This window comes from Phoca vitulina, unplaced genomic scaffold (assembly GCF_004348235.1).
Source record: "Phoca vitulina isolate PV1807 unplaced genomic scaffold, GSC_HSeal_1.0 scaffold78, whole genome shotgun sequence".
NCBI classification, from domain to species: domain Eukaryota; kingdom Metazoa; phylum Chordata; class Mammalia; order Carnivora; family Phocidae; genus Phoca; species Phoca vitulina.
The window spans coordinates 5,210,028-5,236,798 of NW_022589781.1; the positions used below are offsets into that span (position 1 = coordinate 5,210,028).

The window sequence follows — 26,771 nt, forward strand, 5'->3', positions numbered from 1 at the left end:
TTTTCTAAGGGCTTTTAAGGAAACAAAAGCAATATTTTGGTTTTTTAGCCTTTTTTTTTTTTTTTTTTTTGAGACTCTCAATTTTTTAGAAGGTAAGTGATCACAAAATGCATCCTTGATGACCGGGAAGACTTTATGTTATCATCTCTAAAAGGTTTGAAGTGTAATATTCAAAATAATTCTCCAATTTAAATGACTCTTATCCCTTGGATTCAAGAAGGTCCTTTCTGCCACTAAAAGGTTCTTTATGGTTTTCTTTCTTTTCCTTTCCAGTCACATCTACCATAGATATGACAATTGTGTGACACAGATCACCACTACTCAGACGTTTTAAGTCCTGAATGCAGCCTTTTCTCCCAGATCAGCAATCAAATCCTCAAATACATCGAAACCCATCACCAATTGACTGCTATTAATTCTTGAGTTGAAGCCAGTGTCTACTTCTGATTTAAAATGGAATGGTCTTGAAAAAAAAAAATAGCATGGTCTTGAATCGCAGATCTACAAAACATTTTGGAATTCACCGGCTCCAACATACTGACTTCATAAACTAGTAAATTAGATGGTAGGTAGGCAAAGAACTTTGTCAAAGGCCAAATAGCAAAGTGGGCTGACACCCTGCTTTTTTACTTAAAATCTTCCCTCTCCACCTATCCCTCTGCCTTACCCCATCAGGGCTTAAAATATGCAGATTTACAAAGCTGAATGACTTTGTTGGGGTGGTGATAAGAAAAAGGAGAGGAGGACAGCATGGGAGCTGGTAGGAATTTGAGATCCCATCTCGAACGGAGGCATGCTGGATGACAAATGGTAGATGGAGAAACAGTAAATTTTAACTCTGTGGTCCCAGTGCATAGAGTGCATTGTTGTTTTAGCCAGGGCTACCTACCGCCTTTCCTCGATGCCTAATCAAACAACTGTGTGATTTGACTTTTGTACAATTTCATGTCTACTGATGGTTGGTAAGAGTATTTACACCACAAAGTAAATCTAAGTATTACTGAATTCATATTATTTTTTCTTACCCTTAAATACTTTTAGTATTCAGTTAATTATATGAATCTTTTCTACTCTTTTTGCTTCACACCTGAGTGTTTTGTTTGTTTTAATAAAGAATTACCTCTGGTAATTAGCCGTCCGTCATACACACACATACATCCATTCTTATATGGCAAAACACCATATAATTTCATGTTTTTATCCATTTATACTTCTCTTATGTTTACATTAGTTTCAAAATTCAAAGCATTGCCCTTTTGTAGATGACATCTCAGGACAAAATTTTTGTTTTGTTTTGTTTTGTTTTGAAACATGCAGTCTTTGACTTTAATAAATACCCAAATACTTCATTATTCAGGTATTATCGTAGGTGAAGCGGCCGTTCCATTAGATCACACTGTAAATCTGTCTACACTTGTAGACACTTGCATTTGGTGACACTGCTAAGAGCTGAACAGCATATCTTATTGATTAAATGCTGTATACTACTATGTCATAGAGGCCAATCATGAATAAGACTCTATAAAACACACACTAGTTTTCTTAGCCACTGATTCTAGACCTTGGTTGAGTTCATCAGGTAAAATGTTTCCAAAATGCTGTGTGGGGTTGTATTCTGTAAATAAATAGAATCTTTGCTTATACTATCCAGTCCATGTACTGTTGGGGCAGTCCAAAGCAGGTAGGAAATCTTGGGTTTACTCTTGGTACTAAACAGAACTCTAGAGGGGGTACTGTTGAAGTATCAATCTAGGAAAATAGTCTTACTTTTAAGTGTTAACATTCACAGAAAATGAAATACTTTAGGACTTGGAACTAACCTAAGATGTTACCTTTATCCTACCTCCCAATTTTTGAAAATGTACAAACTATTTAATGAAATCATATACTCTAGGGATAACTTCTGATTCATTTTTATTATTATTTTTTAACTGAAGTATAGCTGACCTACAATGTGACATTAGTTTCAGGTGTACAACATTGTGATTCAACTTCTCTATACGTTCACAAGTGTATCGACCATCTGTCCTCACATGACACTATTATAGTATTATTGATGATATTCCCTGTGATGTCCCTCTTATCCTGTGTCCTATTCCTTTCATAAATGGACGACTGTACCTCCCAATCCCCTTCACACATTTTGCCCATCCCCCACCCACCTCTCCTCAGACAACCATCGGTTCTCTGCATTTATGGTCTATTTTTGCTTTTTGTTTATTTCTTTTATGTTTTAGATTCCACACATAAGTGAAATCATATGTATTTGTCTTTCTCTGACCGACTCACTCTACTTACCGTAATATCCTCTAGGTCCATCCATGTTGTCCCAAACAGCAAGATCTAATTTTTCGATAGCTGAATAATATTCCATTGTATATACATCCATATCTTCTTTATCCATTCCTCTGTTGATGGACACTTGGATTGTTTCCATATCTTGGCTATTATACATAATGCTCAGTAAATACAGGAGTTCATATAGTATTTTTGTTCTTTGCGTAAATACCCACTAGTGGAATTACTGGATCCTAGGGTAGTTCTATTTTTTAATTCCAAACCTCCATACTGTTTTCCAGAGTGGCTACAGTACTTGCATTCCCAACAACACTGCAAGAGGGTTCCATTTTCTCTGCATCCTCACCAACACCTGTTGTTTATTGTGTTGTTGATTCTAGCCATTCTGACAGGTGTGAGGTGCTATTTCATTGTGTTTTAATTTGCATTTCCTTTTTGATGAATGATGTTGAGCATCTTTTCATGTTTCTGTTTGCCATCTGTATGTCTTCTTTGAGAAAAAAAAAATGTCTATTTAGCCTCTCTGCCTATTTTTTAATCAGATCATTTTTTGGTGTTAAGTTGTAGAAGTTCCTTATATATTTGGATACTAACCCTTTATCAGACATGTCATTTACAAATATCTTCTCCCTTTCAGGGGCGCCGGGGTTGCTCAGTTGTTAAGCATCTGCCTTCGGCTCAGGTCATAATTCCAGGTCCTGGGATCGAGCCCCACATCAGGCTCCCTGCTCAGCGGGGAGTCTGCTTCTCCCTCTCCCACTCCCCCTGCTTGTATTCCTTCTCTCGGTGTGTCTCTCTCTGTCAAATAAATAAATAAAATCTTAAAAAAAAAAATCTTCTCCCATTCAGTAGGTTGTCTTCATTTTGTTGATTGTTTCCTTCACTGTGCAGAAACTTTATTTTGATGTAGTCCCAATAGTTTATTTTTGCTTCTGTCTTTCTTGCCTGAGGCAACCTATCTCAAACTATGTTTCTATGGCTGATGTCAAAGAAATTACTGCCTATATTTTCTTCTAGGAGTTTTATGGTTTCAGGTCTCAGATTTGGATCTTTAATCCATTTTGAGTTTATTTTTGTGTGTGGTGTAAGAAAGTGGCTCATTTTCATTCTTTTGCATGTTTATGTCCAGTTTTTCCAATGTTATTTGCTGAAGTCTGTCTTTTCCCATTGTATATTTTTGCCTCCTTTGTCCTAGATTAATTGACCATGTAGGTGTGGGTTTATATCTGGGCTCTATAATGTCTATTGATCTATGTGTTTGTTTTTGTGCCAGGACCATATTGTTAGGTTCTGATTTATAATTCCCCAAATGTAGGACTGGTGATATAAGTGTTACAAAAGTAAAAATGTAAGTAATTATTTGGTATTCAGAAATATAATGATTAAATATATGCACATTCACATGAAATTAAGTTTTTTTTCATAATTAGATTTTACATATAATGAAATTATATAAACTTATGTTTCATCTTCTATTTCCTCACTCTAGAGGCATTAAATACTATAAATCTTCTAGAATTTCTGCTATGTTTTATGATTTGTGTAACCATTACTCAGAAATCATGGTGAGCAGCTCCACTGTGTTATCAAATAGACTCAAAGTATAGTATAAATGGTTCGTTTGGGGCACCTGCGTGACTCAGTTGGTTAAGCATCTGCCGTCAGCTTGGGTTGTGATCCTGGAATCCTGGGACTGAGTCCTGCATAGGGCTCCCTGCTCAGTGGGGAGTCTGCTTCTCCCTCTCTCTCTGCCCCTAACCACTCCCCGCTTGTGTTCTCTCATGCATGCTCTCTCTCTCTCAAACAAATAAAATCTTGAAAGAAAAAATTGTTTGTTTAAAATGGGACTAATTGAGGGTTCAGCAACTATTCAGAAACATAGGAAACTCCTAAGGTAAATCTAGGTAGTTCTGGTTCAAAGGAAGTATTCCAAGGAAGCTATACTCAGAGCCCAAGTAGAGTTAGGAGTTCACTGTAATAATTGTCCTCTTATTATGGCTATTGTTGATCAAATCAACTGAGAAACTCAATTTTATTCAGTCCATGCAATATTCTTTTTAATAGTTCTTCTTAAAGTATGTTAGGGACCCGTCTATGTCAAGAGTTTTCAAACTGTGTTCTGTAGAGCCTTAGAGTTGTACAAAAATGCCCCAGATGCCACCAAGAAGGCAGAGTGGCCTTGGAGGGTGGTGAAGATCCTGTCAAACCACATCCATATCCAATGATATATTTTAAATATGGATGTTAAGCTTACATTTTATTGTGAAAAAGATGAATATGCTGCTTATTTTTTTAAATTTAAAAACTCCCCTATTTATTTGTCCTTAAAGTCAGATATTTCTTAATCCTTAAAGAGGTATAAAAATTGACTTTGTGCATTTCTTAATTTTTAACTTGAACAGAAATTTTTTTATATATTCATAAAACACACGATTATCAAATTTCATTGGTATGTCCGAGAGTTTTATAGTTCTTGCTTTTCTCATGACAGTATTTACTTGCTACTATTAAATGTAAATGATTTTAGATGCACTATTTAAATTTTTTATGCATTTGTTTCCACTTATTCAGTAGTTCACAAAGTTTGGTTGTGAGAAACAAGTATTTTTTCCATAAATTAAGTATGTCTGTTAGCCTCATATTCTAGGGAGTTTCAAGAAAACATGTTTAAACGTTTGAAACAAACTATAGCTATTTTCATCTATTTCTGTGCCTATTTCCTGATATGCACACACTCAATACAGTATCAACTGTGGAACTATAAGAGTGATGAATAATTAAGACGTGCTCTGTAACTGTGAGGAAGATTAAAGCCCAATAGGAATAAGAGCAGTACCTAAAATGTCTTAAGATTTTGCATGTATAGTATCCTAAAATTACCCATTTCTCCTCTGAAAAAGCAGAGATGCATGATCTGTGAGCCAAATGTAATAATGATGTGGTATATCATTCTGGAAGTTAAATTTGGTGTAGGCTCAAAAGTAGCCTTCGATCTATACAGTTGTCCTTATTTGTCTTCAATCTATTTACCATATTATAAAACACATATTTTTAAAGTGTCACTGAGGAAGAATTTACACTCTGCTTCCTTGTTAGGATTCTGGTAAAATGGCATAAACGTTTGCAGGTGAGAGTGATTTTCTGTTTCTTGAGTAAAGAATATAACGTGGAGTGTATATGATGGCACACATTCGTACAGTTAAGTTCTAAGCCAGAAGCGTGCTTCTTTCAAAACTTACATGCATGACTGTAAGACTTACTCTTCAGAATATGCATTAATGCGTTGCAAACATGAGTGTGATCTGCAAGTAAATGAGTTGCTCTTGTGTTCTGCGCTTGAACAGAGCCTTTGTTTTTGATGTGATATTGATCAGTAACTTTATCCTATAGGAAAATGGAAATACCATCCCTTACTAGAAAAGCTGAAGTTGCCAGAACCCATGGTTGACAGAAGGACAAGACACCAGGGTGAGTAATGGTTACACTTTTCTTAAAATTGTATCCTTTTTATAATATCTTTTCTTTTCCTTTGAAGAAGAGCGACCTGTTACATCTGTCTCTCACCTTAAGTTCATTAGCTACATACAGAAACTCGTCTAAGCCAGGAGAGAGAGAAAAGAGTTAATCAGAGAGTATACAAAGTCTCTCCCCAGACAAGTGCAATGCCAGGATTTTCCTCTTTTAATACGTTAAAACAAGCAAACTGTCTCCCCAGTTTAAATGTATTACTCTTCATTGATCGTCTCCTGCTTGGGGAGGACATTCTAGCTGTAAAGCAGAAGACACGTTGCATCCATCATCATGTGTCAAAGGGCCACCAGGTCGATGGCTCTTTTTGAACTTTGCTGTCTCAGAAAATCATAGCTGAGTATTATAGGCAAAAGTTTGACATTTTCAGGATGAAAATCAATTTTCTTTTACGTGTTTCTGAAGTGAGGCTTGTGCTTTGATTGCAGAAGAAATGGCTTTTGGAATTTTGGAGTAACAAAACAGGAATTAAGATAAAATTTGGCTAACAGTCGCTTCAGTGAAAGCAAGGAGAAATACATTTTAGTGGTCTAATACTATTTTAAATCCATAGAAATAGAATTAGAAGTAGAAACTTACAGAAATAGGCACAGAATAATGTCTTTTAAGTTGAGGTAGTAGTGAATGAAATTTTTATTTAAGCGGCTCAGTTAAAAGTGGAACATATTTCAGAGGAACAAATACTTTCAAAGAAGAAATACATAATTGTAATTTGCATTTAATGAAAAAATATAGTATGTATATATTTTTATGAAAATATAGTGCATATATATTTTATGAAAAAATATAATGTGTATCTATATTTTATGAAAAAATACGTATTTTGTGTATATATATGTCTGCCTATTTTTTAAATTCCTTTTGCTCCTAGAAGAATGTAGGCTCCAGAGAAAGAACCCGTTTCTTTCATCCACCTGTATATTTATTTCCATATATCCAGAGTGTAAATTCCAGAGTGTAAATTCTCCTTCAGTGACACTTTAAGAATATGGTTTTTATAATATGGTAAATAGATTGAAGACAAATAAGGACAACTGTATAGATCGAAGGCTACTTTTGAGCCTACACCAAATTTAACTTCCAGAATGATATACCACGTCGTTATTACATTTGGCTCACAGATCATGCATCTCTGCTTTTTCAGAGGAGAAATGGGTAATTTTAGGATACTGTACATGCAAAGTCTTAAGACATTTTATGTACTGCTCTTATTATGTATATAGCATTTATTACAATTCTATGACATAGTAGGCACTCCATAAATATTTGCTACCTCATATTTTAAAATAGTAAAAAATAATACTTTTACAATGTTCTATTTATAATATAACTATAAATGTGACACAAAACAGTTTTGTAGATAGCTTTACAATATTTTGAAAATGAAGAGTTGAAATAATTTTCCCTTGTCAGCAATTATGACTGCAATTTTAAAAAATCTACTCAAGTTGTAAAAGTGCTAACAGTACTTCTTTGTATACGTAAGATGTCTGTGTTAAGTATATCTCAATGCACGTGAGGCTTTATATTTCCAACAGTAGCTTAATTTCTCATATAAGCCTATTTAAATTCCTATGAAACAATATATTTCAGATAAATTTTTCATGCAAAGGAACATAATTTTTTTATAAATTATGATTCCATTTTGTTGATGAGTGCATAGAAGCATGAAACTAATAATTGAAAAGAGACAAATTTCGGGTCCTAAACTTTCTTGCTATTTATAGTTCAAGGTAAGTTCACAACGAATTGCGTATCTCAGACCATTCAAAGGCTTGCAGTGTAAATAGTTTGTTACTGAGGAATTACTGATAACATAAATTGATGTGTTTGCAGCTGGGCATATGCACATACGTATAGTAGATAGGTAGATGTTCCTAGAGCAGGATCACCTTTTCCCACACGCTCATGGGCAACAATTCTCTGTTCTCTGATATGAGAGGAAGTGTTCTTTACATACACCCCCGCCATGCTTGTGTGCTTGACATGTGCTCAGAGGAGGACCAATAAAGATGAGGTCATTACAATTCTCACTACAGGTAAAATGGGCAATCATAAAAAAAAATATATATATATATATATATATAGAACATATTTTAGTGATTTTTAAAAATTTTTAGGTAACTTTCTGGTCCTGATTTACAGAAAGAAAATCTGCTTCACTCCTTGAACCATTGGTGCACTGTTGGTGGTTCTCTCATATAACAGATTAATAAGGACACAATCAAGTTGGAAAGGACTTGAGTAATTTTGCAGGAACTTTCTCGATATAGATTTCAACTACCTGAGCTTTCTAAGGTGGTACCTGCCCCGTGCTCAGATGTATTACTTAATTTCTTAAAGTATTTTGCGTAGCTTATTGAACGATTTCAATTTATTCTTTAGTCAAGTACCACATTAAATAAATATATTCAACAGGTAAATCATTCAAAGCAACTTTTACTTTTGCAGGTGTTATTAAGGGTGTCCTCAGTTGTATTAATAGGGCAAGGACACAAAACGCTGACCAGAGAGAATGTTTTAGACACCATCAGTGAAAGGACTGTGTGGAATATAGGGGAAGTTGAGTCACCCTGCCGCCAAGCCGTGGCACAGAGCTCCGTGGGTATGCTTCCATAGGCGGGCTTTACTTGTCAGAGTATTCGACTCCTTTGAAAGCTTAGTTTGGGTGATACCAAGCAGAGGGGCTGAGATCCAGACTGGAGTCTGCCCCCACACCACGCCGTCTCTCCTCCAGTAACTGGACGTCTCCGGGGCTGGGGTGAGAGTATGTACACGTCTGAGGCTGCGGATCTGCACGTGTTGAATCTGCCTCTGTGAGCTAATCCTAGGGAGTCTCTTTGGCACACGCATGTGTCAGCTGAGCTATAATTATTTCTGTATCCCCTGTTAGATTAAATGAAAAGAATCACCAAATGATTTGTGCACACTTCTAAGCCTCTGGGAAAAATAATACATATTTTCATCATTTAGCTTCTTTTTCTGTCATCAGCATGTTAACTCAAGTTGAAGGAACAGTTTGTTTAAGGGGTGTAAGTGAGGCCGATTCTATTTTCTAAGGGAAGCATTTGAGGTTGAGGAAAGCAGTAATTTAAGAACTATAAGAAAATATAGCAGGTAGTGTCTACATCTAACGGGGTTTATAATTGTGTAATCAATCATATTAATGTACCCAAAGCCTGGTATTTCTGGATCCATTTAAATTAGATTAAGTAATTTTAAATCCTAGAGCACAGATTCTCTCCTCAAGTACATTTGCGCTGTTTTGATGTTACTTATCTACATCACTCAAATAATTACCACCTAACTTGTTTATAACACAAGGTATGCTATAACTTCTACCTCAAGGAAGCTTACGTGGCTCTTTTATCATGGGCCAGGGCAGTTGGCTAAGTGGCTTAATGGTATCAGAGAAAATCACTAGAATAATAAGTGACTTGCAGAGAGTTAGATATTACCAGATGAGGGCAACACTTTAAAGGAAAAAGTGCAATTCAGTTAAAAAGTATTTCTTGAGGTGTTCTAAAGCAGCATTTGCCAAACTGGCGATCCTCAGATAACTGGGTCTGAGATACAATCCATTAAAAAAAGATTCCTGTGTCAAAAACATTTTGGGAACTCAGGGAAATGATTTGAAAATTGGCAGTACGTCATAGGAATGCATATAATGCATAATAGGAATCAATGCTCAGAGAAGTTTTGCCATTAAAATAAAAAAAAAAACTGTTGAATTTTGTTTCTCTAATTTATTGGACTATTAAGTTGTCTTTAATTTTTTTTTAAAGATTTATTTATCCATTTTAGAGAGAGAAAGCGAGCATGAGCATGTGTTGGGAGAGGGGCAGAAGGAGAGAATCTTCAAGCAGACTCCCCTCCCCTCGGCAGTGAGACCGAGGGGCGGCTCCATCTCATGACCTTGAGTTCATGACCTGAGCTGACGTCAAGAGTCCAACGCTAATGAACTAGGTGCCCCTAAGTTGTTGTTACTTTTAACCTACTTGCAGGGTTTTTTTTGTACATTATTTTTCTTCTATGAGGGGCCATATAATAAATACTCGAGTCTTTGTGGTCTGTGTGGGTCTCTGTGGTAACTACTTGATTCTGCTTTTGTAGGACAAAAGTGGCCTTAGATCTTAGGTAAACAAGTGAGTGGCAGTGTTCTGATAAAACTTGACTGAAACCACCCGTGGGCTGGATTTGGTCTGTGTGTGGTAATGGGCCAAATCCTGCTGATATGATGCAGAGGTGCTCTTGGAATTCTTAGAAAAGTCCTTTATTCATTTACAGCAAACTCTCTAGAAGTTAAGCTTTCAGGATATAACCCCTCCTCTTTGATGACTACAAGTATGTAGCAGCAAAGAAGGACACGATGAAGAGGATCCCTCTGTAGAGAGAAATCAACTCTATCCACCCAGGTACCCACGCTGTGGCGTTAATATCACCGCTAGGTACTGGGCAGCTAAGGAAAATGCGTCCCGTGCTCCGGCCACCCTCCATGAACCTTATGGTCCCCTGGGAGTGTAGGTGATAACTTCGTGGAAGGCAGGGATTGCAGCTAGCACGCAGGATAGAATAAAGTGCGTGATATCATTGCCACATGAGTTTTAGGAATGTTTCCGAGGAGATTAAAGGGACAAAAAGGTTTTGGTTACAGGTGTCAGGCAAGGCTTTGTGTCAGAGAGAGTTGTGAAAAGACCGTGCGTGGCCTTCCGCGGGCGGTGCCCCAGAAGCGCGGACCGGGACAGGGCCCAGGTGCTGGTGGAAGGGCGAGGAGAAGGGGAGGGGGTGGCGATGGAAACAGCACGGGCCTCGTGCGGCAGACAGGTAGCAGAACATGCGCTGTAAGACTGAAGAGTATGTCTGGATCAACAAGGTACAGGGTCCTAGACAAATGCCAAGCCCCGAAGGATATTAGCAGGTGGGAGACATGAGGTATTGTTTGCCCTCAGGCGGGGATGATGCCTGCCTACCTTGCCTGATGATGCCTTGTGTATCCTCTGTGTTACCTTGTGCCATGAGGTATCCCTAACGAGCTTCAAGAGGTTTTGCGTGTTTCAGGGACCAATAGCGCATAAGCTGGACATTCGGGTTTGAGCGAATGTAAGTAACAGTTAAACCTACAGCGTCCCCCTCTGCACCCCAGGACAAACCCAATGTTGGGCAGCCCGTAGTGTGTTTTCAGCAGCGCACACATGTCAGGGCTCAGGGCCGGAGGCTCTGGTCTCCTCCTCCTTTCCGGTGTGGCCATAAGGTGTCTCTGCCCTTGCAGCCCTGCGCCCCAGCCTTGGAGCGGCAAGAGAGCAAGGCTGTGCCACAGTGGGGGACCTCCTCACTAGCCGGGGAGCCGGACTGGCCAGAAGCGCCACCACATCTCTCCACTTACATTCAGTGGCCCGGAAAAGGGTCGGATGGCCACTGCGTGTCCTGTCAAGGGAGATGGGAAAAAACACCTGTTTGGCATTCCTCCCGTCCACACAGGGAGTGAAAGGGCAGGAGAGCGCACAGAGATGCACAGGGACGGCCATCGGCATTTTTAAGTATTCCGTGAGAATTTTCAGAAGATGATTTTAGCCAAACTATAGCCTATATTTATGTTCAAGATTAATAAACATAACCTGATAAACTTAGAGAGAAAACAAAAATAATGTCTTTTGAAACGGGGTAAACAAAGCTCTGTCAGATCCACATGATCTGGAACTGGAAACTATTCGACTCAGATGTGGCAAAATGGTCAAAGCTTTTCCATTTGAGATTATATTAGCATCTTTTTTAGATTTAAGGTGTATTTGCGGTTTCTGAGTGACGTATGGTGATACGGAAGTGGTACAGAACTGAGAATCCTTAGCCAGGTCGGAGCTAGGGTCACTCGCCCACCGTGCACCGGCAATTTGCCTGCACTCAGGGTGCTCAGCCACACAGGACATCAGCTTCCCTTTCATCATCTCTGAAATGAGCATAATTATAATTACCCTTCACACTGTGCAGGTTTGTTGCAAGACCCCGATGAGGTGGTATTTTTAAAATTGCTTTATCGACAGCAAAATACTCCCCATCCTCTCTCTGGATCTCTCCCTGTCTTTCTCCCCCCCTCTTCCTCCGCAGCCTCTGCCCACAGCAAGCTCTCCCCCTCCAACACTTGAAATGATAAATGCGATCATCGTGATGCATCCAGGGCCTCTATGACAGCTTTCCTCCCTCAGTTTGTTTTTTTCTCCTTAAAGCAAATTGAATCACGCTGTTAGGTGCTGCTTCTTTAAGGATTACATCTTTTTCTCACGTCGAAAGGTTTTATGTCTGACCCCAGAGCCTCTGAAAGCCTGTCAGATATCCTCAGCTGTTCTTTGTTTGTCTGAATGTTGAAGTTCATATATCAAAATTAGAGAAACCGTAGTGGAGGCAGTTCTGTCTTGAAATATAATCAGTGGCTGGAATGACTTTTGGCTCATTAAGAATAAGGAGGATTTCTCTCACTAAATAACTGAGGAGTTACGGATCTTTGAAATGTGTAAGGTCAAAGGTACTCCTCCCAACTTACTCCTATCTGATATCTCTTCACACCCATCACATCAGTAAAATTAGCATTCACAGATCAGATCAGAAATCCAAACCCAGCCCTCATTACCCCTAGTTGTATAAAAATTTTTTGAATCATTGAGTATCCACTCTAGAAGAAAAGAAAATGGTAAAAATATATATATATAAATATATTTATATATGATTTTAATATAAGTGTTTTAAAGTGATAGAGCATAATAAATTTACCAAAGACCTGCATAATATTTCTGTGTAATATGTTTTTTTAATTTTATTTTATTATGTTAAACACCATACATTACATCATTAGTTTTTGATGTAGTGTTCCATGATTCATTGTTTGCGTATAACACCCAGTGCCCCATGCAGAACGTACCCTCTTTAATACCCATCACCAGGCTAACCCATCCCCCCACCCCCTCCCCTCTAGAACCTTCAGTTTGATTCCTGGAGTCAATAGTCTCTCATGGTCCGTCTCCCCCTCTGATTTCCCCCCTTCATTTTTCCCCTCCTACTACCTTCTTTTATTTCTTTTATTTTAACATATGATGTATTATTTGTTTCAGAGGTACAGGTCTGTGATTCATCAGTCTTACACAGTTCACAGTGCTCACCATAGCCCATACCCTCCCCAATGTCTATCACCCAGCCACCCCATCCCTCCCACCCCCCACCACTCCAACAACCCTCAGTTTGTTTCCTGAGATTAAGAATTCCTCATATTGGGGGTTGGGGAACAGCTCCTGCCCATCTCCCCCCCACACCCCCCATTGAAGCATCTGACAAAATTAATGAATAAAAACAGTGAAAACACAGGAAAAAAAAAGAATTCCTCATATCAGTGAGGTCATATGATATATGTCTTTCTCTGATTGACTTATTTCGCTCAGCATAACACCCTCTAGTTCCATCCACATCATTGCAAATGGTAAGATATCATTCCTTTGGATGGCTGCATAATATTCCATTGTGTATATATATATATATATATATATATATATATATATATATATATATATACCACATCTTCTTCTTTTTTTTAAAGATTTTATTTATTTGACAGAGAGAGACACAGTGAGAGAGGGAACACAAGCAGGGGGAGTGGGAGAGGGAGAAGCAGGCTTCCCGCCAAGCAGGGAGCCTGATGCGGGGCTTGATCCCAGGACCCTGGGATCAAGACCCAAGCCGAAGGCAGATGCTCAACGACTGAGCCACCCAGGAGCCCCACCACATCTTCTTATCCATTCATCTGTCGATGGACATCTTGGCTCTTTCCATAATTTGGCTATTGTGGACATTGCTCCTATAAACATCGGGGTGCACGTACCCCTTCAGATCACTACATTTGTATCTTTGGGGTAAATACCCAGTAGTGCAAGTGCTGGGTCGTAGGGTAGCTCTATTTTCAACTTTTTGAGGAACCTCCATACTGTTTTCCAGAGTGGTTGCACCAGCTTGCATTTCCACCAACAGTGTAGGACGGTTCCCCTTTCTCTGCATCCCTGCCAACATCTGTCATTTCCTGACTTGTTAATTCTAGCCATTCTGACTGGTGTGAGGTGGTATCTCATTGAGGTTTTGATTTGGATTTCCCTGATGCCGAGAGATGTTGAGCACTTTTTCATGTGTCTGTTGGCCATTTGGATGTCTTCTTTGGAAAAATGTCTGTTCATGTCTTCTGCCCATTTCTTGATTGGATTATTCTTTGGGTATTGAGTTTGATAAGTTCTTTATAGATTTTGGATACCAGCCCTTTATCTGATACATCATTTGCAAATATCTTCTCCCATTCTGTTGGTTGTCTTTTGTGTAATATGTTTTTAATGATTTTCTGTACACACCCCTATCTACTTTCACATTTGTGCTAGACCCTTTATGGTGAAAGTAACCACAAATATAACTCAAATTAGCATACACAATAAAGTAAGTTTACTGACTTATGACTCTGATAGTCCAGAATTCCTCAGGAAAGGATTGATCCAAGGGCTTCGTGATAACCACCCTGCATTTTGAGATCTGATGTCAGTCTGATTTCTTCACTCTCCATGGCCTGTGTGCTTCCAGATTTATATCCTTAGCCTTTCCAACAAAGTACCCAATTCTTCTCTATCCAGCCCATCCATGTCACACACCCGCCTCTGAACCAGCCAGTAACTGTGGCCTATGCTTATTGGTTTAGCTCAGATCCCAAGCTCCACATCTGGAATGAGCTAGCCATCAACATGCCCAGATCACATGAAAACAGAAGGAAAGATGCCAGGTGGCAGGCTGTATAGTGCATTTTAATTCCATAAAAACAGAATCAGTATTAAGTATGCATGTAGGCATATTTAGTTTCTGGTTTCTAACACCTGATATAAAGAATAAATACAGGTGTTCTCCCATGAGCACAGGGAAATAAGTTTGTTGTCATGAATTATGAGTTTGAAACTCTTAAAGTTGCCAGTTGGGGGTAGGGGGTGGTTCAGAAGATTAAGAAACACAGTGACTTCCTGTGGTTTAACCAAATTGCAAGAAGCTTTATTGGAAAACTGACCATGATTGCTTTAGTTATTCCAAAGATCACAGTCATCAGGACATATATCTTCCAGTGTTCAACCATCTTATTTAGTATATCTATGTGGCAATGAATCTCATTGATTTTTCTAGAGGTACATATTTTCTTAATTTATTCCAAAAAATTCAGCAAGAGTGGAACTTCTTAAAGTTAGATATTCATTGCATACAGCTCAGTGTTGGCCTACAGTATAATTATCCTTAAATATATGTCCAAGATGCAAATAATTTGGCTGTGTTCATGTATTAGATTGTGGATCCCTGATTACCTGCTTTCATATGCATGAAAACAGACTCCTTTATTTCTAGGGAAACATTTGCTCTCTTCATGGGTTTCCTGGATTGTTTTGTTTTGGGTATCCATGCACTGCTCCTCTCTAGACAACTGTAGGGGAGTCAGTCCTACCGTTGGCTTGGTGTAACCATGAGTCATGTGGATGGGACCCCATGAAAAATATCTATATTTAGACCCTCGTCAGAAATCCGTGGTATGTACTCTTTATTGACAAATACATCTCAAACCTTGGTCTTTCCAAATATTATTTAAGGACTTTGCCTCTTCATTTCTTTTTTTTTTTTTTTTTTTTTAATTTATTTATTTGACAGAGAGATAGCGAGAGCAGGAACACAAGCAGGGGGAGTGGGAGAGGGAGAAGCAGGCTTCCTGCCAAGCAGGGAGCCCGATGTGGGACTCGATTCCAGGACCCTGGGATCATGACCTGAGCTGAAGGCAGATGCTTAACGACTGAGCCACCCAGGCGCCCCTGCCTCTTCATTTCTATAGACATACTAAGTATGCAGTAGCGTCAGCCCATGCCTCAGGGCATTGATGGGGTTTGCTGGCATCTGTGGATTAGTAACATGCAGAGTTCATGAAGGAAGATGCTCCAAAAATCATGTCACTCTCTCTACCAAAGGGAGGTTGTTAAAAATATTTTTTATAAAACAGTCTGTAAGGACATCTCTGAAAACTATTTTTTGCCTCTATGTGAGACCTAAAATAGATTTCATTTTTCTGATCAATGATTTTTTTTATTATGAAATATACGTAACTGAAAATGATCACTTTTATTTTTTTTTCCTGTCAGGAAACTGAGAGCTGAATTTGTGGTCACTCTTTTCCTACATTTTTGATGAAAATAACACCTTTATGGGGTACCTGGGTGGCTCAGTCGTTTGAGCATCTGTCTTCAGCTCAGGTCATGATCTCAGGGTCCTGGGATGGAGCCCCACATCAGGCTCCCTGCTCCACGGGGAGTCTGCTTCTCCCTCTTACTCTCCTTTCGCCCCTCCACCCAGCTTGTGCATTCACTCTCTCTCTCTCAAATAAATAAATAAATAAATAAATAGATAGATAGATAAATAAAATCTTAAAAAAAAGAGAAAATAGGGGCGCCTGGGTGGCTCAATCGTTAAGTGTCTGTCTTCCGCTCAGTCATGATCCCAGGGTCCTGGGATCGAAACCCGCATCAGGCTCCCTGCTCCGTGGGAGCCTGCTTCTCCCTCTCCCACTCCCCCTGCTTGTGTTCCCTCTCTCGCTGTCTCTCTCTCTGTGTCAAATAAATAAATAAAATCTTTAAAAAATAAAAATAAAAAAAGAGAAAATAACACTTTCCTTAGTAATAAAAAAGAGTAAAATGTAGAGCATGAGTAGTGATAACATTATACTCTGAAAGAAGTAGAACAAGTAAACAGAAGTGACACCTATATCAGAATCTACTAAAATAACCCTGGTTAATATTTCTGCCTCCATTCTGTAATGGGACAGTTATTTTATTTATCACTTGTGTACTGTACCATGTCACCGTCAGCCTCCTAAGATCCTCTGTGCAATCACACAGTGTCTGCATTTCTGTGTGGGTCTATACCTGTCTGCTGACACACCGTCCCTCTGAGCCATCCTGCCTGGAGCCATCCTGTCCCCCTTTCGGTGGCTTTGAGAAGTCAGGAGAATGGCTTCCCGTAGCATGTGTCCCCATACGACCAGCTCAGACAGGGTAGTGCAGTCAGCAGACCAGCCCTGCGAGGATGCTGATGGGTGCAAAAGGCAGGGTCTGTCACCGATGGTTCACACGGATGCATTTGCACTGACCAGAGAAGAAATGGTCAGAAATGGAAAGATGTCAACGATAGCCTAGAAATTCTTAAATGTGCATGCTTCAGTGTCTCAATTTCCAAGGGTGAAAAGTCTCTCTGTATTCCCTTTTATGCCCCCGTCTGATGATCCACCGAGCACCTTCCTCATGGTGGTCCACGGAAGTTTCTGAGCCGTGTCCAAGGGCCACGGCTGCCTGACGGGGGACTGGCAGGCTAGTCCCACTCCCTCCTTGTTGCTGTTTTGCCCTCCTGAAGCCTTCACCAAAATGCTAGCTGCTTTACTTTGAACGGAGCACTAAGCGTTTTAAGCCTCAGTAATCCAAATTTTGGAAAGCATTCTTTCTATACTGATTTTTAGTTACTTTCAATCATCAGTGTGTATTTTTTGGTGTGAACCTATTTTTGCTAGTTGCTGTTGTCCTAACTTCAAAGAACCATTGGTCCCCTTGCAGATTTTATTCCTTATTTACCTCATGACACTCTATGCATATGCAGGTATCACATTTATATAAATGTAGATCTTTGTACATACATACAAATGCACATGGGATTTCACAAATATTTTTAAGGTTGATTTTCTTTTGATTAATACTAGTTTTCACTCTAAGGTGAAATATACTTTTATCTATCTGTCTATCCACCTGTCTCTCTCTAGAGGATTTCTGGATAGCTTAAAATACTGAAGTTTGAAAAGTTTTCATAGTTATTAAAGTAACTATTATATAATAAATCAAAGAATAACTGTAAGGTCTTTATTCCCCATAGGTATGCTTTTTAATTTTGAAGTGGCTTCTAACATCCTCAAAAATAAAATTCATATATTTTTTACATACCTAAGTACTATAAAATTTTTCTTCCATTCAAACTTCAGTTTAACTCATAGTGGTCCCAAATTTTATGAACATATATATAAATAATGTACTTCAAACTTAAACCAGAAATTAGGCTGTATTAAAGGAAATTTAATGTGGTGGTGACCCATATAATGAGCTTTTATGTTGTAATTTCTCACTCTGTGAGTACAAATTCAATTATAGTCATTTTCAGAATTTAACTGAATTTGTAAATGTTTAAATGTGTTTCTCCTGGTAAGGATTTGACAACTCTGGCTTCAGTCCCTATTGTCCCTTAGATAACTTGCAGAATCTGGCTCCTTATCTTCAATATGGGTACACCACACCGGAGGCAACACTGAGGCTTTAAACAGAGCCGCAGAGCCAGAGACGTGGAACCTCGATGCTCATGTCCTTGAACCTCGAGAACCACTGTGCATGGCTCTTCGTACAGTTACAACTACTGAGATAATAAGCAAGGGAAGGGTGGTTTAGACAAGGCTCCCACTACTGGCATAGAGAGGTGCCTTTGAGAATTCATAAAAGGCCCTCCTCTGAGACTAATGAGTCTCCTTTGTCCCATAATGATGAGAAAAATTCAATCAATGCACAAAATCAATTAGATAAGCCCTACTCCAGACTGATGGCAGCCCATGCCAAGGTGCCCACCTTGATGAGGGGAGGAGCAGGCTGACTTCAGCCTACCCCGCGGGTGACCTGATGAGACCCTGGGGGGCAGGACACAGCCTGGGTAGCTTTGGGACTGTGTCTGGGTCTCGGTCCTCAGGCTTTCTCTCTTTTTGCAGGCTAATTTGTTCTCACTGATAAGAGACTTTCCAGATACATGAGCTGTAGGTATGCGATCAGATACAGTAGATTAGTTGAGGATAAGTATCCTTTCAAAGTAAAATATAAAAAGTATAATTTATTATTTTGGTTTGTAACCCTATTTCATGTTTTTAAAAATCACTAATATTTTAATTATCAGTATGTTCCTTTCTAAGCATAAGGTTTCCATTAAAATAAAAATCTAGATGGTGGGAGGGAAGTATATAACGCTAACCCAAAATAGTTCATTGGATTTACATAAACACTGTGTGTGTGTGTGTGTGTGTGTGTGTGTGTGTGTGTGTGTATACAAAGATACATGACCACTGCATACACACACACACACACAATCATGAAGAATGTGCACTTTTTTATTTCATGATATAGTTCTTGAATTTAAGTATAAATATTTTAATTATTTTTCCCAGTGAAGTGCTAAGTACTTTCTTTTTTTTTTTAATTTTTAAAAATATTTTATTTATTTTTCAGAAAGAGAGAGAGTGACAAGAAAGAGAGAGCACAAGCAGGGGGAACAGCAGAGGCAGAGGGAGAGGCAGACTCCCCGCTGAGCAGGGAGCCGGATGCGGGACTCAATCCCAGGACCCTGGGACCATGACCTGAGCCAAAGGCTAATGCTTAACTGACTGAGCCACCCAGCAGTCCCTCTTTCTGTTATTTTAAAGATTTATTTATTTTAGAAAGAGAGAGTTGGGGGGGGAGGGGTAGAGGCAGATGGAGAAACAGACTTCTGGCTGAGCACAGAGCCCCATGTGGGGCTGGATCCCGTTTTCCTGAGATCATGACCCCTGCTGAAACCAAGAGTCCGTGCTCAGCTGACTGAGCCACACAGAGCCTCACTAACTGCTTTCTTAGGACAAATGCGAATTGTTCTTAAAAAAAAAAAATCTCATTCAGATATTTAACTCTTCCTATTTCTTCTCACCTGTGTTCTCTGTCCCAGTTTACATTCTTGTTCTCATTCTTGTCCTCTCATTGGGATGGTTTCAAGTAGTGCCCTAGAGATCCCTCAGTTCCCAAGAGGTCCTCCGCATAGGACCCGTGGGGTCTAGCAGCGAAGATGGGGGGGCGTGCTAATCTCCCTCGTTTCCAAAACTTGGCTCTAACATTTCAGAGCTCTATGACCTCTAGCCTCTGCTGATCTCGTCAACTTATTGTTTGTCATTCCCTCTTTTCACTGTCCTAAATGACACCCAATTAAACATGAGTGTAAGAATTATAGGTATATAGTCCCTTACTTAGAATTTTTATATTAAAAGAAATTCTGAGCATAGTTTATTTTTTGTAACTCATCTGGTGACAAAACCTATCCTGACCTGTTGTGAAGCTCATTTTTGACTCTGTTTGACCACTTACTGCAGACATTTGCATTTCACTGTAGAAATATTAATTATTTGATAATGAGATCCAGTTTTAGACTCTGGTGAGATTTTATACAATCTTCTGCATATGGAATAAATTACTTTTAAAAATCTGCGTGTGGCACCTGCCTGTTAGCAAGGTTTTCAGAAAAGGGATGTTCATGTACAATTGCAACACTTGATACGCCCAGACCTCTGGGCACACGTCCGTTGTTGGAAGGGTTCAATGCACACCACACCCTTTGCATACTCCCTTCCCTGAAATCCATCTCTGTCATTCTTTCTTCCCGACTTACCTCTCATCTTTATTGATATGGAAACTCATCCTTTCATACCCTGTCTTACCCCTGCATGTGGTGGTCACTATTGAATTTTTACCTCTGGCTATTCCAGAATAATTTAAAACAGCGGGATACTATCTTGTGAAATGCCTGACAATATGCCATGCCCGTGCATTAACTGCTACCTAACTCACCAAAGTGGAAAGAGTTAGTGACTATTATTCACATTCGTGTGTGCTGTTCTATTGTATTTATTAGTTATAATGATTATATGAGCAATAGGCAATTTTTTAATACTTTCTTATTTAAAGTCACCTAACAGAATACTTAGTTCTTACAACTCTCCTCCCTATCTTTTTAATTTTGAGAATATTTATATACTCAAATTTTTTTGAAGAAATTAGCTAATGGCATTGTTCTCTTGCTCAAAGGAAAAAAAATCTACCATCCATAAGAATTTAAATGTAAATTTTTAACAGAATCAAAGTGCATCTCTTTTGGATCTTATGTCTGATAGAAATACTCTCTACCATATAAGGCAACTGAGAAAGAAAAATCTTTGGCAAACTTGACATTTGTTTCTTCTCCTGAGTTTTTACACTTACAAAAAGAGATGGTAAGATCTGATGGAAGGCACAATGGCATATGTATCTCTGCTGAATAGACAGATGCTTGGCTTTATTTAAAAGCACTATCCAACTATTAACTGCAATATTTAATTTATCTACTTTAGGAGGATGGAGAGATAAATTGACTGCAAATGTGAAATTGGGATTCTGAAGAGTCTGTTACCATTCACACATGCAGTGCATCTGATTTTCTTATTTTAATATTCATCAGCTTCAAAATCTGAGGGCTCTTGGCTTTCCATTCCTGCTGTGGAAAGCATTTACAATGTTGCATTCATGCTTCTATTTTCCTTCTGAACAACTACTAGTGAAACTTGAATACCAGGGATTATGAATGTTTTTAAAAGATATTTTGGGTTTTATTTCTATTTCTGTACCATCAAGGAGTCATCCCATTTAAGTGAAATATTACATTCTCAGTTTTATGTTTTATATTGTCCTTTTGATATTGCATGGTTATGTAAGCTGCTAGTTAACAGACTATATAGTTTTTTCCCCTCCAGTTGTGATATCATGTCAAATATATAGCTTTATTATGTGCATTTAATTGAATCATTTGCCTGTGGCATATTTTTTTGTGCAAATAGATGCTGACTATAAAATACAGAGCAATGTGTTTCGTTGAGAGCACTTCTGTATCTATATTTTGAAATTTAAATGGCTGAATTTTCAGCTACTGTTTATCTTGACTGTGCTATTGCCAAAAAGCAAACAACTTAAAAATTAGACATAAGGTTAATGGTGTCCCAAAGCTTTTAGAAATGTTGCCTTGGCAGGCCATTTATCTTGTGTACAATTGTCTTTATACTGTCTTCCAGTAACAAAATCTCTTCTGACGTGAAAATGCTTGTTCTTGTTGTAAATGCCTGCAGATCGGCAGACCTGGAGCTTCTCCAGTTCCCCCATCCAACTCTTGTCTGCCCTAACTGGACCCGGATTTCCCATAATTTAGGTGAGAATGCTCCCAGTGGCATGTGTGGGCCCTGAGTAGTATAGTCTGGTATGTGCATAACATCCTCTTGGACATAACTCAAGAGTGAGAACGTGATGTCTTTCAGGTTGGTGAGAGCCAACTGGTCTCAATTCTGGGGCATTGACTCTAGAGTAAGAATATAAAAGTAGCAGGGCACCTGGGTGGCTCAGTCAGTTAAGCGTCTGCCTTCAGCTCATGTCATGATCTCTGTGTCCTGGGATTGAGTCGCATGTGGGGCTCCCTGCTCAGCGAGGAACCTGCTTCTCCCTCTCTGTCTGCCCGCCACTCTCCCTGCTTGTTCTCTCTCCCTCCCTCTCTCCCTCTCCCTCTGTCAAATAAATAAAATATTTTTAGTAAAGAATATAAAAGTAGCTCAGCAAACCCTTGAACCCTCCCATGAATGTTAACACCACAGAAGCAGAGCTGAGAAAAGAAGGGAAATGTACTTTGCCCTGGTCACAACTTTGAAACTACTTGATAAATAGTTATCTGAAAACTTACAACTTTGAAACTCCTTGATAAATAGTTATCTGAAAACTTACAACTGGAATCTTCAGTTATATGAAGACATAACATTGACGGTCTAAACTAATTTGAATTGTTTCTGTCACTTTCAATATAAATTTTTAACTGTTACAGAGGGATTTGGGTTTCTTACCACTTAATTATGTCTGTTCTTATCAGAAAGTGTTCATAAGATGATTTTATTTTATAGCTATTATAGCTTCTGTCACCTAATTTGAGAAATGGTATCATTCCTGTACGTGCATACCTTTTGATATACTATACCATATCTATAACCAGGATTTTAAGATGTTCACTGTATCTAGATAAATTAATTTTTCACATCAAAATAGTGAATAAGTGCTAGAATTGTTTTTAGTATTTTTAAATTTATTTTTTATATTGTCTATTATGGAGATTTTTTTTACTTGAATTATAGCTGACACACAATGTTACATTAGTTTCAGGTGTACAACATAGTGATTCAACGTTTCTGTATGGTATGCTATGCTCACCATGAGTGTAGCTACCATCTGTCACCGTACAATGCTATTTAAATGCCATTAACTGGAAATTCAAGATTTGGAAATTCTAAGTTTTGTGTAATATTGGTATAATTAATATAAACTATCAATTCCCTTTTGGTGTGAAATTCAAGATTTGGAAATTCTAAGTTTTGTGTAATATTGGTATAATTAATATAAATGCCATTAACTGTATTAAATGTCATTGACTGTGACTTTTGTCCCCATGACTTACTCATTTCATAATTGGAAGCCTGTATCTCCCACACCCCCTCACGCATTTTTCCCATCCCTCTAGCCCTTCAACATTCATCAGTTTGTTCTCTGTATTTATGGGTCTTTTTCTACTTTTTTTGTTTGTTTGTTTGTTTACTCATTTGTTTTGTTTTAGATTCCACATATAAATGAAGCCACATGGTATTTGTCTTTTTCTGACTTACTTCTCGTAACAGAATATCCTCTAGGTCCATCCATGTTGTCACAAATGGCAAGCTCTTGTTTTTTCAATGGCTGAGTGATGTTTCATTGAATGTGTATATATCACATCTTCTTTACTCATTCATCTATCGACGACAGTTGGGTAGCTTTCATTTCTTGACTATTGTAAAGGTTGCTTCAATAAACATAGGGGTGCATATATCTTTTCAAATTAGTGTTTTAGTTTTCTTTGGGTAGATGGCCAATAGTGGAATTATTGGATTATATGGTAATTCTATATTTAATTTTTTGAGGAAACTCCATACTGTTTTCCACAATGGCTGCACCAGCTTACATTCCCACCAACAGTGCATGAGGGTTCCTTTTTCTCCACGTCCTTGCCAACACTTGTTGTTTCTTGTCTTTTTGTTTCTAGACATTCTGACAGGTATAAAGTGGTATCTCATTGTGGTTTTGATTTGTATTTCTCTTATGATGAGTGATACTTACATTTACTTTCAATCAATTAAGTTTTCATTGAGAGACTGCTCCATTTTTTTTTAAGAAAGAGAGACACCTGAGGGGTGGGGGGGACGACAACGGAAGGACAGAGGGAGAGAATCTTAAGCAGGCTCCAAGCTCAGTGTGGAGCCCAACACAGGGCTTGATCTCATGACCCTGAGACCCTGAGATCTCATAACCGGAGCTGAAATGCTTAACTGACTGAGCCACCCACATACCCAAAGACTGTTCCATTTTTAATACTTTTAAGTGATCATTATTTTTTGTCATTTAAATTAATATAAGTTGGTTAAATATGCTGAAATATGTTTAAGCAATATTACCTGTTTTAATCACCCCATTTTATATTTCTATTATTTCTTGTCTGAGATAATTAAGACCAAAAGCTATATGATAGAGCTCATATTGATGCAGTGGTAACAGACACGTTTCCTGAGGGTTTTTTTTTTTTTTTTTTATGTTAATCACCACACATTACATCATTAGTTTTTGATGTAGTGTTCCATGATTCATTGTTTGCGTATAACACCCAGTGCTCCATGCAGAACATGCCCTCTTTAATACCCATCACCAGGCTAACCCATCCCCCCACCCCCCTCCCCTCTAGAACCCTCAGTTTGTTTTTCAGAGTCCATCGTCTCTCATGGTTCATCTCCCCCTCCGATTTCCCCCTCTTCATTCTTCCCCTCCTGGTATCTTCTTTTTTTTTTTTTTTTTTTTATTTTTAACATTATATATTCCCTAGGTTTTATTCTTATTTAGTTTCCAAAATGTAGTCAGTATTTTTTATCTTTAAATTCTGTCATTTACCACACTTGAGCTTCTTTTCAAGAATTTTTGCTGAGAACCCATTGCATATATCTTCGTAAAAACTCATTGGGATAGGCTACTTTATAAAGATCATTTCATATTTTGTGTATATGATATGAGTTTTGAAGATTTGCTTAAGGAAAATGAAGGCTAAAGTGAAATCTTAAAAGGAATTACTAATTTCTCTGTCCTTCAGAAAATTTACTGAAATAGATTTTTCACTAAAATGCTGAAATGCATTTTCCATGGTGAAACTTTATATGCTACCAAATTTAAGGGCTGCAATTTACTTTTAATTGTGGATCTGAAAGGTTAAATTTTAATACTAATCTTAACCAGCTACTATGAAATCATGGGGTTGGTCCTGCCAAGAAGTTCAACTATTCCTGGGTTGTAAATTGAAATGTTCTCCATTAATTTAAATGAGTTAATATGATGATATATATCTCTTGAGTAATGGATGTATCCTGTACTATCTAGTCCACCATGTCTGACAAATGTTAACACTTTTTTCAATGTGGTTTGATCTTTATTTGATTTATATACCTCAGTTTTTTAGTGCATTTGTGACTTACTATCTTCTGGGTCAGAAATGTTCTTCTGACATTTTGACATAAACTCAATCATTTCATAAATATTAACACCTCACATCAAGGTATTTTGTCATTCTTTTCCTAAAATGCAGTAAAGGATTTTGTTGGAGACAGCGTTGAAATGGAAGAAACAGAGATAATAAGTAGCATTTGCAGGAACTGTTGAAGAGTAGGAGTGGAAAAGCTCATCAGTATCTGCAAGAAACAATTTTTTTTTTTTTTTTCTGTTAGGATATTTTCTTTAGCTTTTAAACATGTTTAAAGGGTAAGATTAAATGGAGCAAAAGATGGCATGGGTAGAGTTTGGGAAGAAAGGTTATTTTTTCCCCTATAGGAAATTTCATGTCAGAAAGCAGTAATTACTGCTTCTGAGTTACCAAAGGAGAAGCAAATGGAATAGCGAGATCAGCTCTCCAAGGTTGAAGAGCATCTCATGAAGGAGAGAGAAAGGAGACAGAGCAGAAAGGAAGGTTGGACAAAGCAGAAAAGAGAAGGAGGGAGGAAAGGAAGGAAAGAAATACACAAATCTACTCAAATCTGTCTACACCGTCTAGAAATTGAACATTTCCCTAGCGCTTTGTATTTCCTTTCTCCTTGCACAGCGTATTTATCCTTAAAGTAAACTTATTTTTAATTTGAAATTAGTTGCTATTTAAAATTATGGAAAATAAGACCTATACTGTCTACACACTTGATAAATTTCATATCAATTATTATTTTATCGTCTGTCTTTATTATACAACTATGTATAACATATATGTGAGGATTTTACTCTGCACTGGTTACCATGAAAATTCTTAATGTTATTGCTTTTGCTATTTGTGTTTATTTGTCAAATTAATAGGGTTATTTGTCCTTGGGGTGCATGGGTGGCGCTCTCAGTTAAGCCTCTGACTCTTGGTTTCAGCTCAGATCATGATCTCAGGGTCATGAGTTCGAGCCCTGCGTCAGGCTCTGTGCCCAGCGCAGAGTCTGTTTGAGATTCTCTCTCTCCTTCTGCCCCTCCTGCTCTCTTGCTTTCTCTCTCAAAAAATAAACAAATCTTTTTTTTAAAAATAGGACTATTTGTCCTCAACTGATAGCAAACCAAAGAGGTGCAATCTACCACTGTATTCAAAAAGGGTAAACATTCTGTAATTCTACTTTTACTGAAATTTGAATTGATGGTAAAACACATTAAGTAACACACTATTGGAAAACAATGTTTTTATTAGAATTTTCTTAAAATATTTCACATAAAAACCTCAGAAGTCATAAATTGTAACATTCGAATACCCAACGGACACAAGAAGTTTGTAAGCATCTCTCTGAAAGGGGCGTGTGTGCATGTGTGTGTGTCTCTGCTCGCTCACTGAGAGGAACAAAGAGGGCAATCTTCTTCTGAAAGCTCTTCAGTTACTTTGTTACCTTCCAGCAATATCACTGATGTCTTCATCAGGTTGCAGCAGCACCTGCTGTCCCCAGT

General features: G+C 38.2%; 1 protein-coding gene across 3 annotated transcripts in view; it reads left to right on the plus strand.

The window, feature by feature from the left end:
- LOC116625425 (protocadherin-15-like) overlaps positions 1-26,771 on the plus strand; it is a 1,687,848-nt gene that overhangs the window by 466,834 nt on the left and 1,194,243 nt on the right. For all 3 annotated transcript variants that reach the window (XM_032393940.1, XM_032393941.1, XM_032393942.1), the window contains exon 2: positions 5,689-5,766. The gene's annotated coding sequence lies outside the window, so the exon portion shown is untranslated. The remainder of the gene's footprint in view (positions 1-5,688; positions 5,767-26,771) is intronic.